This window comes from Onychomys torridus, chromosome 3 (genome assembly GCF_903995425.1).
Source record: "Onychomys torridus chromosome 3, mOncTor1.1, whole genome shotgun sequence".
Lineage (NCBI taxonomy): Eukaryota > Metazoa > Chordata > Mammalia > Rodentia > Cricetidae > Onychomys > Onychomys torridus.
The window spans coordinates 157,933,893-157,949,725 of NC_050445.1; the positions used below are offsets into that span (position 1 = coordinate 157,933,893).

The 15,833-nt window shown below is 43.1% G+C and overlaps 1 pseudogene; it reads right to left on the bottom strand.

Annotated features, from left to right (window-relative positions):
- Positions 1-319: 319 nt before the first annotated feature.
- On the bottom strand, positions 320-11,595 carry LOC118580341 (annotated as a pseudogene).
- Positions 11,596-15,833: the final 4,238 nt, after the last annotated feature.

Below are 15,833 nucleotides of genomic sequence, written 5' to 3' on the forward strand. Positions count from 1 at the left end.
GGTTGTCTCTGTTAGCGCAGGGAGAGGTGCCTGGCTGCTGGCTGCATCTCTGGCCTGTGCTCAAAACATGGAGCTGACTAGTTAATTCTAAGTCAGTTGAGAATATATAAATGGAGTCTAAAAATAGGAAATGTCACCTACTGGAGAATACATTTGGGTATTAGCTAATTGAAGATAAATAATGAATAATATGTTATCCTAATTGGTTTATTTAAGTCTAACCAATGTTTATTATTTTTATTTAAAGTCAATGTTTGTTCTTTTTTTTTTTGCTTATACAAAGCAATTTATTAACAGAAAATAATTTGAGAAGTCCTGTTCACAGACGGCGACCACAACCACCCTTCCTTTGGGTGCTGTCAGAGGGGATGGGGGTGACATCCTGTCTGCCCAATCTTCATCCCTAAGTGAGCAAGAGCTCTGAGGGGTGACTGGGCTCCAGGTCCAGGGGTCTTAGTCCTGTTTCCTCCTGTGGCACAGAGTTTGATATGCAGAGCAGTGATGCCCAGCTCCTTGTACCTCTGGGCCACATCCTGGGCAGCCAACATGGCTGCATACCGAGAGGACTCATCTCTGTCAGCCTTTACCTTCATTCCACCAGTTCACCCGGCAGATGGTTTCCTTGCCAGAAAGATCGGTAACATGGACAAAGGTGTCATTGAAGGATACGAAGATGTGGCAGACACCAAATACATTCTCTCCTTCAGCCACTTGAGGCCCAAGGCTGATGACCTGTTCTTCCTTCTTTTCCTTCCCCTTGCGAGGTGCCGTTTCTGAGCGTCGTCTCCACCGGAAAGCCAATGTTTGTTCTTTGCTTGTAATTCAGACTTCCACCTTAGCTTCACTCTCACAAAGATTAGAAACTTGACTTAGAACTGACAATGAGGAATTTTATTAACCTTTTCCAATAATGTTTTTAACTTTTAAAGTTTCATTTATTATGTGTGTGAGTTGCCTGTGTGTTTGTGCACCATGTCCTTGGAGGCCAGAAGATCTCCTGGAACTTGAACATGAGCCACCCTGTGGGTGCTGGGAATTGAACTTCCTCTGGAAGAGCAGCCTGTGTTCTAATCACTGAGCAATCTCTGTAGAAAATAAAGAAAAGGACAGGAATGAATTAAGTTAGCATTAGAAGGGTATCCCTTTAAATGTTTTGTAGCAAGACTGACCTCTTGGACTCATACCAATCCCCCTGCCTCAGCTTCTTGAACACAGTGATTACAATTCTGAGACATTATTGCCTGGTTCTTAATATTTTATAACTGTCACACATTATGTTTTATGTACATAAAACACAGATAATGAATAAAACATGTACAAAAAGGTTGTGTGTATATACACAAATAATTAATGGGGCCATATTCCACACACTGTTATTATGCCCAAGATACCCTGAATCAGTGGGGCATGGTAGTGTACATCTTTAACCACAGTACCCAGGAAGCAGAGGCAGAGGGATTTCTTTGAGCTCAAGGCCTGTCTGGTCTATATAGCCAGTTACAACCAGCCAAGACTATGCAGTCTTAATCCAATAATGACACTGAGATAGAAACAGCTCTTTCCTTCTAACATTCTAACATTTGAGGTCTCATGTAGCCCAGGCTGTTCTCAAACTTGCTATATAATAGGGCAGTGGTTTTCAAACTTCCTGATGCTTTGACCATTTAATACAGTTCCTTATGTGTGGTGACCCTCCCAACCATAAAAATTATTTTCATTGCTACTTCATAATTGTAATTTTGCTATTGTTATGAATTATAATGTAAATATGCAGGATATCTGTTATACAACCCCTGTGAAAGGGTCAGTAAGGTCCCAAAGGTTGAGAACCATGGTAGCAGAGGATGACCTTGAACCTCTGACCTTCCTGCCTCCACCTCTTGACTACTGCACTCTCACTGGCTAAGACATCCCACTCACATCAGCTACAAGCTGATATTTTTAGGTATGCTAATGATATTTTAGCTAAATATCTTCTATATAAATGGTTTTTTCAAGTAATAAATATCTTACATTCCATAGTCTATCTTCAATTACCATTATTCTACTTTTTAAAAGCATTATCTGGTTCTCATCCTTTGGGCTTCTCTTTGCATAGATTTTATTTGTACATTCAGTGAAACTGTTCCTGGGGAGGCAAGAACATATATGATGTCTCCTATCTCCAGATGGGGAATTGATGAGAGGCCAAAGTAAGCATATCACTAAAGTCTTAACTTGGTGAATGAATGCATTTACTGGGTTTACTTACTTTCAGAAGTGACTCAAGGAAAGCTGCATCACCAAAGTCCTCCCCAGCATGGGAGGTGGCACACAAGAACCAGAACCCTGGAGCTCACTGTATGACTTGAAAGCAGCTCTACAAGTTGGTGATTGCCTTCTAGGAAGCTTCGTTTGTTTGCACCTCTCTCAGGAACCTTGGTGGGTCTCTGTCTCCTCAACAGTCCTTTTGCTTACATAATCTTAGAAATGGAGATGGTCCTTGTACATCTGGTCAGTTCAGGAACTTCCTAAGACACTTGAGAGTTGTTAACTTCCTATGCTGGGTAGTTTTATGTCAGCTTGATACAAGCTAGAGTAATTGGAAAGGAAGGAGCCTCAGTTGACAAAATGCCTCCAAAAGATCTAGCTACAGATAAACCTGTAGTGCATTTTTAAAAATCAGTGATTGATGGAGGAGGGCTCAGCTGATTGTGGGTGGTACCACCCCTGGATTGGTGGTCCTGGGTTCTATAAGAAAGCAGGCTGAGCAAGTCATGGGGAGCAAGCAAATACACAGCACCCTCCATGGCCTCTGCATCAGCTCCTGCCTCCAGTTTCCTGTCCTGTTTGAGTTTCTTTCCTGACTTTCTTCTGTGATGAACAATGATGTGGAATGGTAAACCAAACCCTTTCCTCCATAAGTTGCTTTTGGATATGGTATTTCATCACAGCAATATTAATCTGGTTTAGGTTACTTTGCAAATCTTCAAGAGTGAGCCTGCCTTTTAATTGCCTAAATATTAATGAGTTTTGGAGAAATTGCTACATAACACTAATACACAAAGTGAAAGCAGCCATTAGGAAATGTCACACCTGTATGATTCCGACTACAGGAGAAAGCAGGGAAGGAAAAGTGGCGGTAACAACAAAGAGGTCAGTGAGTGCCCGGGAAGGGACAACCAGGCAACGCACAGAGGACTTCTGGGGGGTGGGACTGCTTTGTATGCTACTACAGTGGTGCAGACACAAGTTATTAGGCCCTTTCCAAATCCACTGAAGGCACCCCACCAACACTGAATCCCAGTGGAGGCTGGGCTTTGACTCCTCAGCTGGAGAAGTCCACGTTGTCATTTGTAACACATGTGTCACTGCAGGACTAGATGTGGATAATGGGGTGGGGAGGCCAAGGGTAGGTAGGACTTCTCTGTGCTTTCCACTCAGCTTTGCTGAGAACCTGAAACTGCTCTAAAAAAAATAAAGTCTATTAAAAAAAAAACAAAAACTTGCATGCCTTTAATCCTGGCACTCAGGAGGCAGAGGCAGGTAGATCTCTGAGTTTGAGTCCAACCTGGTCTACACAGTGAGTTCCAGGACAGCCAGAGCTACACAGAGAAAGCCTGTCTCAAAAAACAAAACAACAACAAAAAAGTATTAACTTAAAAACAGATCTCAGAGTCAGTGAACTAAGGCTAAGTACTGAATGGCAGAGCTAGACTTCAGCTGTGTTGCCCTATTAAGTAAAGTTGGCTTTCTCCCCTGGTATTTCCCCTTTCCACTCCAGCCTCTTCACGATCCTGTAAGCATTCAGTTGCTTGTTTTTCTCTATACTTAACTTCTGATCTCATCTTAGTACTTCCATGTTTGGGGAAGATACAGCCTAGCCTGTTGCAGCCGCTGCCAGGGTGGGGTCATCAGAGCATGACTGGCATTTGTAAAATGGGCCACCCATGTGTGCTTCCTGTCTCTCTGTTGTCATACCTCCTGTCCCTTACCCTCTCTCCTTGTTGTCCCCAGCCCTCAGGTGCTCTGCCTCTAGAACTCTTGGGCCCACAGCAAGAGAGACATCCAGACTAAGTAGAAATTACCACCACTCATAGCCTCTGAGTTTCCTCCTTCTCCCAGTCCCCAAAACTCAAGCCTGGCCTTTGGGTATGACTGGAGGTACAGAGAAGACCCCCAGACCTCCTCCTTTTCTCTCTCCAGTTAGGGTCCACTTCAGAGGGTATATTCGTATTTTTCCTGTTGCTATGATAAAATACCCCAACAAAAGCAACAAAGGGAAGGTTTATTTTGGCACACGGTTTTAGGGTATAGCCCATCATGGCTGGGAAGTCAGGGTACATTAGGAGCAGTTAGTCACATTGCTTCCACAGGAAGGAGAGAGGGATACATTCTGTGTTCACCTCACTTCCTTTCTCTTCAGTCCAGGATCTCAGCTCACAAGAGTATTGCTGTCTATACTTAAGTTGAATTTGCCCTTATTTAACCTAACCAAGATAATCCCAGGTGATTCCAGACTCCGAGGTTGACACCCCAATGGTAGCCACCACAAAGGGCTTTTATCTGGGAGGGGTGCAGGCCTGATGAATCCAGTGCCCGGCAGTGGCAGGAAGACACCAGTGAGTCACACCCTCATCCTTTACAATTGGTAAAGAGGGCTTTACCAACTGTAGACTGGTTTCTGCAGCTTTCTCATGCTGGCCGCATCTTAAATACAAACACACATGGTAGCTGGTGAAGGCAGATTCCTTTCTCTGTAAGTGAAATGTGAATGCCTGAAAAGGCTTCCTCTTAAAGACCACACTTCCCATTCACCTTCCCCAAGACAGACTGCCCATGGATCAGAAACCCTCCTGCAGTGGGGCGAGTCCCAACTGGAACACACATTTTTTTCCGCTCTAATGCCAAGGCTGCCCTATGAGAGCAGGGGAAGAAGCCAGGCGGCCACCGGACCATGGGGTGATGGGAGGTCTCCCAGGGCAACCACTCCCCGCCAAAAGCCGTCGACCCTGCCCCCTCCACAAGCCATTTCCTGCCTGTGCAAGCAGCCCCTCCCAAGCTCTGAATCTATCTTAGTTCAGAAGCATCCTTTGGGATTCGAGGTTGCTGTGTGGCCAGAAGGTCTTGAACAAAAATATGTGGTCCCTGGGGTGTGACTCCATGGCAGCTCCAGAAAGAGCATGGGTTATTTTAATCTTGTAATAAATAGTCCAGGGCTGTGCCAAACGTGAAACAGTCTGTTATCTATCTTGTTTAAATGTGTGAGCAAAAGCACAGAAATCCTAAGGTGGTGGGAACCTTAACGGCTGGGTTCTCGGCCAGATTGGGAGTGTGCCTGTCTGAGTCCCCCATTTGAACTGCCCTCTCACCTCCTTGGAAGCTTTCTCCTCCCCTGGCAAGCCAGCCACACCCATCTCAGCTCCCCAACTTTCATCTGCAGACCACAAACAAGTCTGGAAAAGATCTGATTAGTTTGAACAGGTTTGAAACAATTGAGAATTGAAGTCATGCTGGGAAAGATGATGATGAGGAAAAGTGTGGAAGAGAAAGTTTATAAAACTAGAACAGAAATAGAAAATTTGGAAAAGAAACCATGCTGTTAAGGAAGAGAGTCACTCTGAGTGAGCTGGCAGAGGCAATAGACCCCTGAAATCTACGGAGTAGAGGGAGATTCCTCAGCATGGTAGCTGCTCGCTATGCCCATGTTTTCCCCAGTGACCCTAATGAGATCACTGGTTCACCAAGCTAGATGAGCAGAATCTGTCTTTGGTCTGTTGTTGGTGTCCTGTCTGTCTACCTCCCCAGGAGAAGTTTACACGATGCGTGCATATCTGAAAATAAGGCTTTTCCTAATTGATAGCAAGCCTGGACACAGAATTCTAAGCTGAAACCCACTTCCCTCTGAATGATGACACTGATGAGGAGCGTCTTTGATGGTGATACACACGCTCATGCAGCATGTTTGTACACAACTGTATGTGTGCATGCGTGTGTGTGTGTGTGTAGTGTACACATTGTATCCAGAAGCTTTTTACATGCCTATTTGTGTCTCCAGATTGTATTACTGCTCATGGTGACTCTGAGCATGGTGTTGATCTGTTGATGTGGGCTTCTGTTCTAAATAAATTTAAATAAAATAAAAAAGAACACACACACACACACACACAAAGTTTTGTTTTTTTGGTGCTAGGGAGTGAAGTCAGAGATTTATGTCCAGCAAAGCTACTGATATGGGTTTATTTATTTTGGTGTATGTGTGCACAGTATAGGTGTGTGTGCATATACACATACTGTTGTGTGGAGGCCAGAGGTCAATACCGAATATTGATTTGTTGTGGGATATTATTTTAACTGGGCAAAGATGTGTTACATTTGTTTATGCTCCAGAATATGACTTTAACTGTGTAAAGGTGTGTTACTTTTGTTTGTGCTGCATTTGTCTCACCTTGCCTGCCTAAGGTGTCTGATTTGTCTAATAAAAAACTGAATGGTCAATAGCTAGATAGGAGAAATGATAGGTGGGGCTGGTGGGCAGAGAGAATAAATAGGAGGAAAAATCTAGGTTCAAAAAGAATGAGAGAAGGAGGAGAGAATGAGGGACAGGCCTGCGGCAAGAAGCCAGGCAGACAGACAGGAGGAGCAGTGAAGGTAAGAGACACAGAAGGAGAGAAACGTAGAAAGCCTGAGGCAAAAGGTGGATAAAGAGAAACAGGTTAATTTAAGTTAAAGAGCTAGCCAGGAATGAGCCTAAGCTAGGCTGAGCACTCATAACTAATAATAAGTCTCTGTGTCATGATTTGGGAGCTGCTTGGTGGCCCAAAAGAAAAAGCCACCTTCTTCTATTGTTCTCCACTTTTTTTGAGACAGGATCTCTTACTGAACCCAAAGCTCACTGATGGTTGGGCTGGCTAGCCGGTAAGCTCCAGGGATGTAGTAGACGCCTTTGATCCCAACACTGGGGAGGAGGAGACAGGCAGATATTTGTGAGTTTCAGGCCATCCTTGTCTACATATAGTCTCAGAACACATTGGGCTACATAGTGAGAATCTGTCTTAATACAAAACAAAACAAACGCTAGAGAGTTGGCCCTTTAGTTAAGAGCACTGGCTGTTCTTCTAGAGAGCCCAGGTTAGAGTCCCAGCTCCCTGTTAGCAGCCCGCAGCTTTGTGGAATTACAGTTCCAAGGAACTCCATCTCTTTGGTCCCCATAGGAACCAGGCATGCATGTGGTGCACAGACATACATGCATGTGAAACACCCATACACATAATTTTTAAGGTGCCTTGTGTCTGAGGAATGACAATGAGGGTTGTCCTGTCACACACATGTGTGTACACAATTGCTTTGGGAACTTTGGATGAAAGTAGTGTTTGTAAAGGGTCTTCCCAGGGCACAACTGGTGATATTTGATATAAACTCAAATAGAACCATTAAATGAAATATTTTATTATGTTTCTATACTTAAATACTGCTGTGTGTGTCTGCGCGCGTGCACACACACACACACACACACACACACACACACACACACACACACATTGGGGTATGGTTGAACCCGAGGTCTTGTGCATGGCAAGGCCAGTTGTCTGCCACTGAACCATGTCCCCTAATTGGCCCACACTTGCCTCATAGGGAAATGTAGGTGGGAAGTCCTTTAGGAAATGCACTTTATAAGGAAGAGGATTTCTGTGGTTTTATAATTTATCTATTTTCCACAACCTTTGTAGCACTCAGCCCTGATGAGACATACTCCCAGTAGACCAGATACACATTTCTGCTCATCAAGTTATTTTTGTCCCAAACACATTATGGTATACAGCATAATGCTTAAGGCTCAGACTTCTGTGGTCTGTTAATGTCCACATGGCTCCCCTCAGAATAGTTCCCACCAGCATTGGAGTGTAGAGGAGTTCACACTGGCATCGGAGTGTAGAGAGGTTCGCACTGACTTCAGAGTGTAGAGGGGTTCACACTGGTATTGGAGTGTAGAGGGGTTCACACTGGCATTGGAGTGTAGAGGGGTTCACACTGGCATTGGAGTGTGGAGTGGTTCACACTGGCATCAGAGTGTAGAGGGGTTCGCACTGACTTCAGAGTGTAGAGGGGTTCACACTGGCATTGGAGTGTGCAGTATTTCACACTGGCATTGGAGTGTAGAGGGGTTCACACTGGCATTGGAGTATGGAGTGGTTCACACTGGCATCGGAGTGTAGAGGGGTTCACACTGGCATTGGAGTGTGCAGTAGTTCACACTGTCATCAGAGTGTGGAGTGGTTTACACTAGCATTGGAGTGTAGAGGGGTTCACCCTGGCATTGGAGTGTAGAGGGATTCATACTGGCATTGGAGTTTGCAGTGGTTCACACTGTCATCGGAGTGTAGAGGAGTTCACACTAGCATCAGAGTGAGGAGTAGTTCACCCTGGCATTGGAGTGAAGAGGAGTTCACACTGGCATCAAAGTGTTTAACTACCTTTCTAAAACCTTCCATGGCTGCCCATTGCTATTACATGAAGCTGAACTTTGACGTTCTCCAGAGGTCCTGTGTGGTCTAACCACAGAGGAGGAAGAAGAAGAGGAGGAGGAAGAGGAGTCACTTTGAACTTGAAAGCGTGTTTGGGTTACTTCTTCCAGGAAACCAAATCAGCAGAAAATGCAGGAGGAGGCAGCACTCACACTCCTGGGGCTGCTGGAGAGTGTGTCAGAGTGTGAGGAGGGTCCTGGACCTCTGTTTACTCTCCACTCTAGTTTTAGGGAAACACTCAGCAAAAAGAAATCATTGACGATGTAACCGCCCATCCAAGAAATGATCTTGCCTGCCCCAGGCCCTTCTAGAAGACCTTATAATTAAAAAAACCACAGGCTTTGTAACTTCCCTTTATAGCCTTGTCCCAACGTTAGCCCCAGAACTGAAAGAGGGACTTAGACTCTTAGTGCCTGCGAAGTGACATCATTCATACCATATGGTGCTCTCTTAGGTCTTCATTGCTTAGTCCCAAATAGTTAGAAGATTGTGCGAAGACGGAAAAACCATCCAAACTTGAAGATAACCAGCAATTGATCAGCTAAGATGGATCTCTATGGAGACTTCTTTTCTCTTCCACTCTAGGGTCTGAATCTAGCTTCTGACAATGGCTTAGTCTTTTTCAAATTTAATATTTAACTGTGTGTGTGTGTGTGTGTGTGTGTGTGTGTGTGTGTCTGTCTGTCTGTCTGTCTGTCTGTCTCTCTCTATATATACATATATATGTGTGTGTGTCTATCTGTCTCTATCTCTCTATATGTGTGTGTGTGTGTGTCTGTCTGTCTGTCTCTCTATATATACATACATATATATGTGTGTGTGTGTGTGTGCGTGTGCGTGTGCGTGTGTGCCTGTCTGTCTTCTTCTCTCTCTCTCACTATATATATATATATATATATATATATATATATATATATATATGTATGTGTGTGTGTGTCTCTCTCTATATATGTGTGTGTGTGTGTGTGTCTGTGTGTGTGTGTGTGTGTGTATGTGTCTGTCCTAGAACTGTCTATATATGTAGTAGTTATTCATTCTACCTATGAACTTGGGGTACCTTAAGTGGCTAGCTTAAGACCTGAGGAGCATGTACGCGGGCCCCTTTTCTCTCACACTCTTGGATGGTGAAGACTGAGCCAGGTGGCATGAAACAATGTGGGACCAGTTCTCAAACTTCCAGGGACTCTGCTACTGAAATTTCCATATCCTGTATCAGTGAGTTGATACCCCATATAATCCCTTAATAAATAGATTCATTATCGGTAATCCATGGATTTCCTTTTCCTTCATTATTTGGCACCCAATGTGGGACATGAACCCACAACCCTGAGATTAAGAGTCTCATGCTCTACCGCAGAGATCTGCCAGCCTCCCAAGTGCTGGGATTAAAGGTATGTACCAGCTTAAACTCCAATCATAATTTTATTTGAAGTTTCATTCTTCAAGATGGGATTGAAAGACTAGAAGTTAGACAGACTTTCTGGCAGAAGGTAAGGAGAGGGGCCAAGGCTACGCAGGAAAGATAGCAAATTTCTGAGGTGTCAGACTTCTTCCTCACCCTCCTGACTTGCTACCAGCAGGCGCCTGCTGATTTACTCACTCAGAAAGTTCAAGGCCAGGTCAGGATGTCACACAACAGTTATGGACAGATCAACCATCTGGCTTCAAAGTGACTAACCCTGAAGTAGGGAAGAAAAATGCTTCAGAGGCTTTAAAACCACCACCCGCCCCCAAGAGACTTTTCAGCTTTCTGAGCCCTCCTCAGAAAGTCTTTGCAGAGGGTCTTTTTCTCTCTGTGCATGCTGCATGTGTGTGTGTTTCCTCACCCTCAATAAATACCTTCCTTCAACTGTCCATTCTGTCTTAAGATTTATCTGTTGCTACCTGCTGTGTTTCATATTATTCCTGCCTGTTAACTTTTTAACTGGCAGAGAAAATGAATCCATTTTAAGACCCCTAGACTACATCAGAATCTCCCTGCCAAAAAGCAAAAACAACCCAACCCTCATTTTCTCCAGTATTTACAGGCAAATACAAGTCCTTCTTAATAGGTTTCTCCACTGATGCAGTAAACCAGATCAAGCCAATTTGAAAAAAGAAAGTAGAACAGGTTCATTTGAGCAAAGCAATTCCTGGGTAAGTTTTCTAGTCCCAGAGGTTGAGGCCAGAGAAGCCACACCCCTGAACTAATGCAGGAAGACTTTATAAGCTGTAGGCAAGGGTGATGATAATGTCTGTCCACAAGCTGGGTTTGTGCCCATATGATCAAAAGCTGAGTGCTTTAGGCGGAGACTCCGGCTGCCGGCAACAACGGGGAGGAAGTTGCAATGGTCGCTGAGAATGTGGAACTTCGATTTTTGGTGCCTTTTCTTTGTTGGAGAGTCTGAGTGACAGGGTTTGGAGAGAAATATAGGAATGGGGCTTTCCGGATCATGCAGGAGCAAGCTGGAGGTTCCAACTGAACACTTCTAATACTTCATTGATCCTCCCCTACAACAATTATCTTCCCATAATGAGGATCTTCTACACTATCCCATATGGATGAGTACCTTGTAGTAGAGAGTAAAAGAACCATGCCTATGTTCATGGCTTTAATGCTGTGGTAGAATATCTGTCAGAGGTTCATGGTTCATGGTTTGAGGAAGTGTAGTCCTACAAGGTGGGAAAGGCTTGATAGAATGCATTGTGGCAGAAGGTTGAAGCTGGGACCTCTCAACTTGGAGGACATGAAGCAGACAGCTTGGGTAATAAGCAGAGGGAAGTATAAACTTCTAAGACTCATGTCCCCATCTAGGCCCCATGTCCTAAAGACTCCTCAAACTTCCCAAACAGCACCACCAGCTTGGAACTGATGCTCACACATGGGCCTATAGTCTGCCCTGCCCTCTAAGCAAAGATGCTGGCAAACGCTTCTGCTAAGTGCCCCCATATTAGACTTTTTCTTGAGGCTCAGGTGGCATCTGAGCTATTCCTGGGGTGTAAGTCAGAGACATTCCCTTTCCTACATGTGAGATGGGACTTACGTTATCAGGCTCAGTAGCAGGAACCTCACTTGCTGAGACATCTTGCCAGCCCCTGAAACGTTCTCCATCTGTCCTTCTTTCTAGTTTCATCAGCTAACCAACTAGACAAGCAGTTAACATATGCTTGAAGGGGTCAAAGTTGTGCTTAGAGCCACTGAGCAGAGTGGCTATAAGAGAGGGAAAGAAACCACACCCACCACTAAAGGAAACTCCCTCATTAACTTTCTTAGTGTATGGATTTTTAAAAGAGCTGACACATCTCTAAAGAGCTAATTTTAACAATTCAAATAGTCTAAGGCTAAGTCATATTCACTTATAAAAATAAACTAATTTACATATTTCATATTAATTTAGCATAAATTTGGAGAAGAGGAAAAAGGTAGAAGAATATAAAATCTATATTAAACCACCATAAAATAAGGTTAGCAATGGCTACAGCATGTATCTCTCACCTGGCGTTATTAACTGAGATAGAGAGACAGACAGACAGACAGATATATAGAAAGAAAGAATTTTAGGAGTCCCACGAATTAACTATTATTTAAAAGAAGGATTTTAAAAAAGATTTATTTTTAATTATGTGGGGGGGGATATGAACATGTGAGTGCAGGTGCCTATGGAGGCCAGAAGAGGGCGCTGAATCATTTGGAGCTGGTGTTAGATAGTTGTAAGCCTCCCAATATGGGGTGCTGGTGCCTGAGTGTGGGTCTTCTGCAAGAGCCATACATGCTCCTAACTGCTCTGAACAGTCCCTTCAGTTCTAAGGATTTTCTTGAGAATAAGTTTTATGGAATAAAATATGTGTATAGTTCTAATCAACATGTGCAGTTATATTTCTCTCATTAAATACTAGCCGAAAATGATGATTTTTTCTTCCTAACGTAGACAGGAAATCACAGTAATATTGGTGATATCTGTGACTTTATTCCCAGTAGAAATGCTACTGCACATTGTCTACCACATTAAAGTCACTTCAAGTGTCTCAAAATATTGCTGATAGGTATCACTACTACAAAATTCCTGTCAGTCTTGATGTTGTTTAACACATTAATAAAGAACACAGTAGAAAACTGTTTAGTTTTACATATAGCTGTGTGACAAATTACCTCCAACCTTTTTAATTTAAAACAATATATTGTCTTGTGGAGTAGCTCACAATTTTAATCCCAGAACTTGGGAGGCAGGGGCAGGCGGATGTCTGCATTTAAGGCCTGGTCTACAGAGTGAGTTCCAGCACTGCCCGGGCTTCACAAAGAAACTGTCTTGAAAAAACAAAAACAAAAGGATTTATTACTTCACAGTTGTGTGGGCTAGGACCTGTCATGGCTCAGCTGGGTCTGCTGCTGCAAGAATAGACACAGGTGTTGAAAGGAGCTGCAACACAAAATTCTGCCTCTAAACTTACTTATAAGATTGTAGGCAGGATTCCATTCCTCAGGAATTATTAGGTTGAGACTTTCAACTTCTCGGTGGCTTTTTTGTTTTGTTTTGAGACAGGGTCTCTGTGTATCCCTAACTGACCTGGAACTATGTAGACCAAGCTGACCTCCAACTCACAGAGATCTGTCTGCCTCAGCCTCCCAACTGCTGGGACTAAAGGTATGGCCACCAAGACCAGGCTTTTGGTAGCTTCTGACTGGGTCATCTCTCTCAGTTCTTGGGTCTGTGACCCTCATTATAATGTAGGTCACAGTAGAGCATTGAGTGTCTACCAAAGTGAGTGACCACAAGAGAGGATGAGTGGAATGAAGGCCAGAGTCCTTTGTTACCCAATCTTGGAAATAACAAACCATCACTTTCACTACACTGTCTGTTTTACAACCATATGACAAGGTCCAGTCCACACTCAAGAGAGAAAAATTATACAAAGCAACAAAAATCATAAGGATAATTGGGCATCATCTTAAGAGCTACCTACCATAGAGCAATATCACAAATTTGCTTTTTTAGCATTTTGATAAGTGTATATTGGTATAATTAACTTCCCTTGTACATATTTTCCTTTTTGTTTTTTTTGTTTGTTTGCTTGTTTTTCAAGATGGGTTCCTGGCTGTCCTGGAACTCGCTCTGTAGACCAGGCTGGCTTTGAACTTACAGAGATCCACCTGCCTCTGTCTCCCAAGTACTGAGATTAAAGGCATGTACCAACACTCCCTGGCTTAGATACTTTTCTGAATATTACTTTGAATATTATTATATTATATTATATAAAGTAATATTATTCAGAATATTACTTTGAAAGGTAATCCATAGAATTCACCAAACTTTCAGAAGGTGCATAGCTCTAAAATGTTTCAGTTTGGATAACATCAATGACTTCCTAAAGGAAGTTATTTAGAATGATCTCAAGCTACCTAGAGGCCAAACGTATGCTCAAGTCAAACATTCTAGATTAGTTCACACTATTGTAGTGTTGAGAAAAAGCACACATATTTGGAAACTCAAATTTGCTATCAAACAAACCATAAAATATTCTTGATCCTACACACTTGAGTTGGTATGCATATGTATATATTATAAGTAGTGGAGTGCACAGGCCTTTGCCAAGCTTGTTTGAGCACAGTTAAACTCACTGTTTGCATATGACACCTGTCATTTGCAACTATATGGCTATGCAAGTGGAACCAATTTCCTCATAAATACACTGTACACCAAAGTATGGAAAAGCACAGAATATGAGAGTAAGAGAGAGAGAGAGAGAGAGAGAGAGAGAGAGAGAGAATGAAATAATGCTATAATTCTTTCCTTAGGGCTTTGCATATGTCAACAGCTCCTGGCAAACTTAGAAATATTAATGTTTGTGTGTATCTATCTGTGTGGTTTTTCTATGTATGCACATGTCGATGCAGGTATACATTCATGTGCAGAGGCAACTTCCTCAATAACTCTCCACCTTATTATAAAAACAGATTTATTATATGTGTGGTGTGTGGCTATGTTCATGTGAATGCATTTGCCTGTGGGAACAGGAAGGGGGCATCAGATACCCTGGAGCCTGAGTTACAAATGGTTGTGAGACACACAGAGTACTGGGAAGTGAACTTCCCTCTGCCAAGCAGTGATCACCTTTAACCACTGACCTACAGGGAAATCTGTTTTGTTTTGTTCCTGATACAGAGGACTGAACTCAAGGCCTTACTCATGCTAGGCAAATGCTCTACCACTGAGCTATACCCTTTACAGACGGAACCATCTCTTCAGTCCTCAATTGCTATATATTTTAAAATTTAGGTATTTTATTTGCTTATGTATACACGTCTCTCTCTCTCTCTCTCTCTCTCTCTCTCTCTCTCTTTCTGTGTGTGTGTGTGTGTGTGTGTGTGTGTGTGTGTGCACATGCATATGTGTGTAGGTGCCCATAGTGTCTGAAAAGGGCTTCAGAGTCCCTGAACTGGAATTACAGTGTGAGCCATCTGCTGCAGATGCTGGGAACCTAACTCTGCTCTTCTGCAAGAGCAGCAAAAGTTCTTCATTTCTAAGCCATCTCTCTAGCTCTTGTGTGAAAATTTTTCTGCTGCATATACTGTTTTGTTTTTTCAAGACAATTTCTCTGTGAAGCATGCTCCTAACTAGTCTTATCAATAAAAACCAGGAGTCAAATATCAGGGTAAAGGCTGAAAGATCAGAGAAGCAGAACTGCAGCCACCAGAGACTTCTTACCTCTCTGAATCCTCAGACCAAAATGGCTGAGATCCTGTCTTTGCCTAGCTTTATCACTTCCTGTCTCCTGTCTGTACAGACCTCCAGATCTCTATGGTTAACTGGTGGCTAGCTCCACCCTCTGATATATAAGCAAGCTTTATTTGTCAAAACACAAACAAAATACCACACAACACTGCCCTGGCTGTCCTGGAACTCACTTTGTAGACCAGGCTGGCCATGAACTCAGAGATCTACCTGCCTCTGCCTCCAGAGTGCTGGGATTAAAGGTGTGAGCCACCACCGCCTGGCCATGTACTGTTTTAATAGTGTAAAAACTAAGAGTATTTCGTAAAACTCCAATGTGTACATTATAGGACAAATTCGTCAACAATGATTGTGAATGATTCTATTTGTCCTATTCAAAGGCCAGTTTTATCCTATAAAGCAAACTTTTCCAAGACACTCCTCTGTGTCATCCTGTAGGAAAGTGGTTTTTCCAAATACAACAGCCTCTTCTCTGATGATCCACAGACTCACTTTCCCTCAGTCCCAGCTACCCACAGTCAACCATATTCTAAAACTATGAAGTGGAAAATTCCAGAAATAAATGATTCATAAGTTTTAAATTGAGCGCCATTCTGAGTAGCCCAATGAAGTTTTTCAT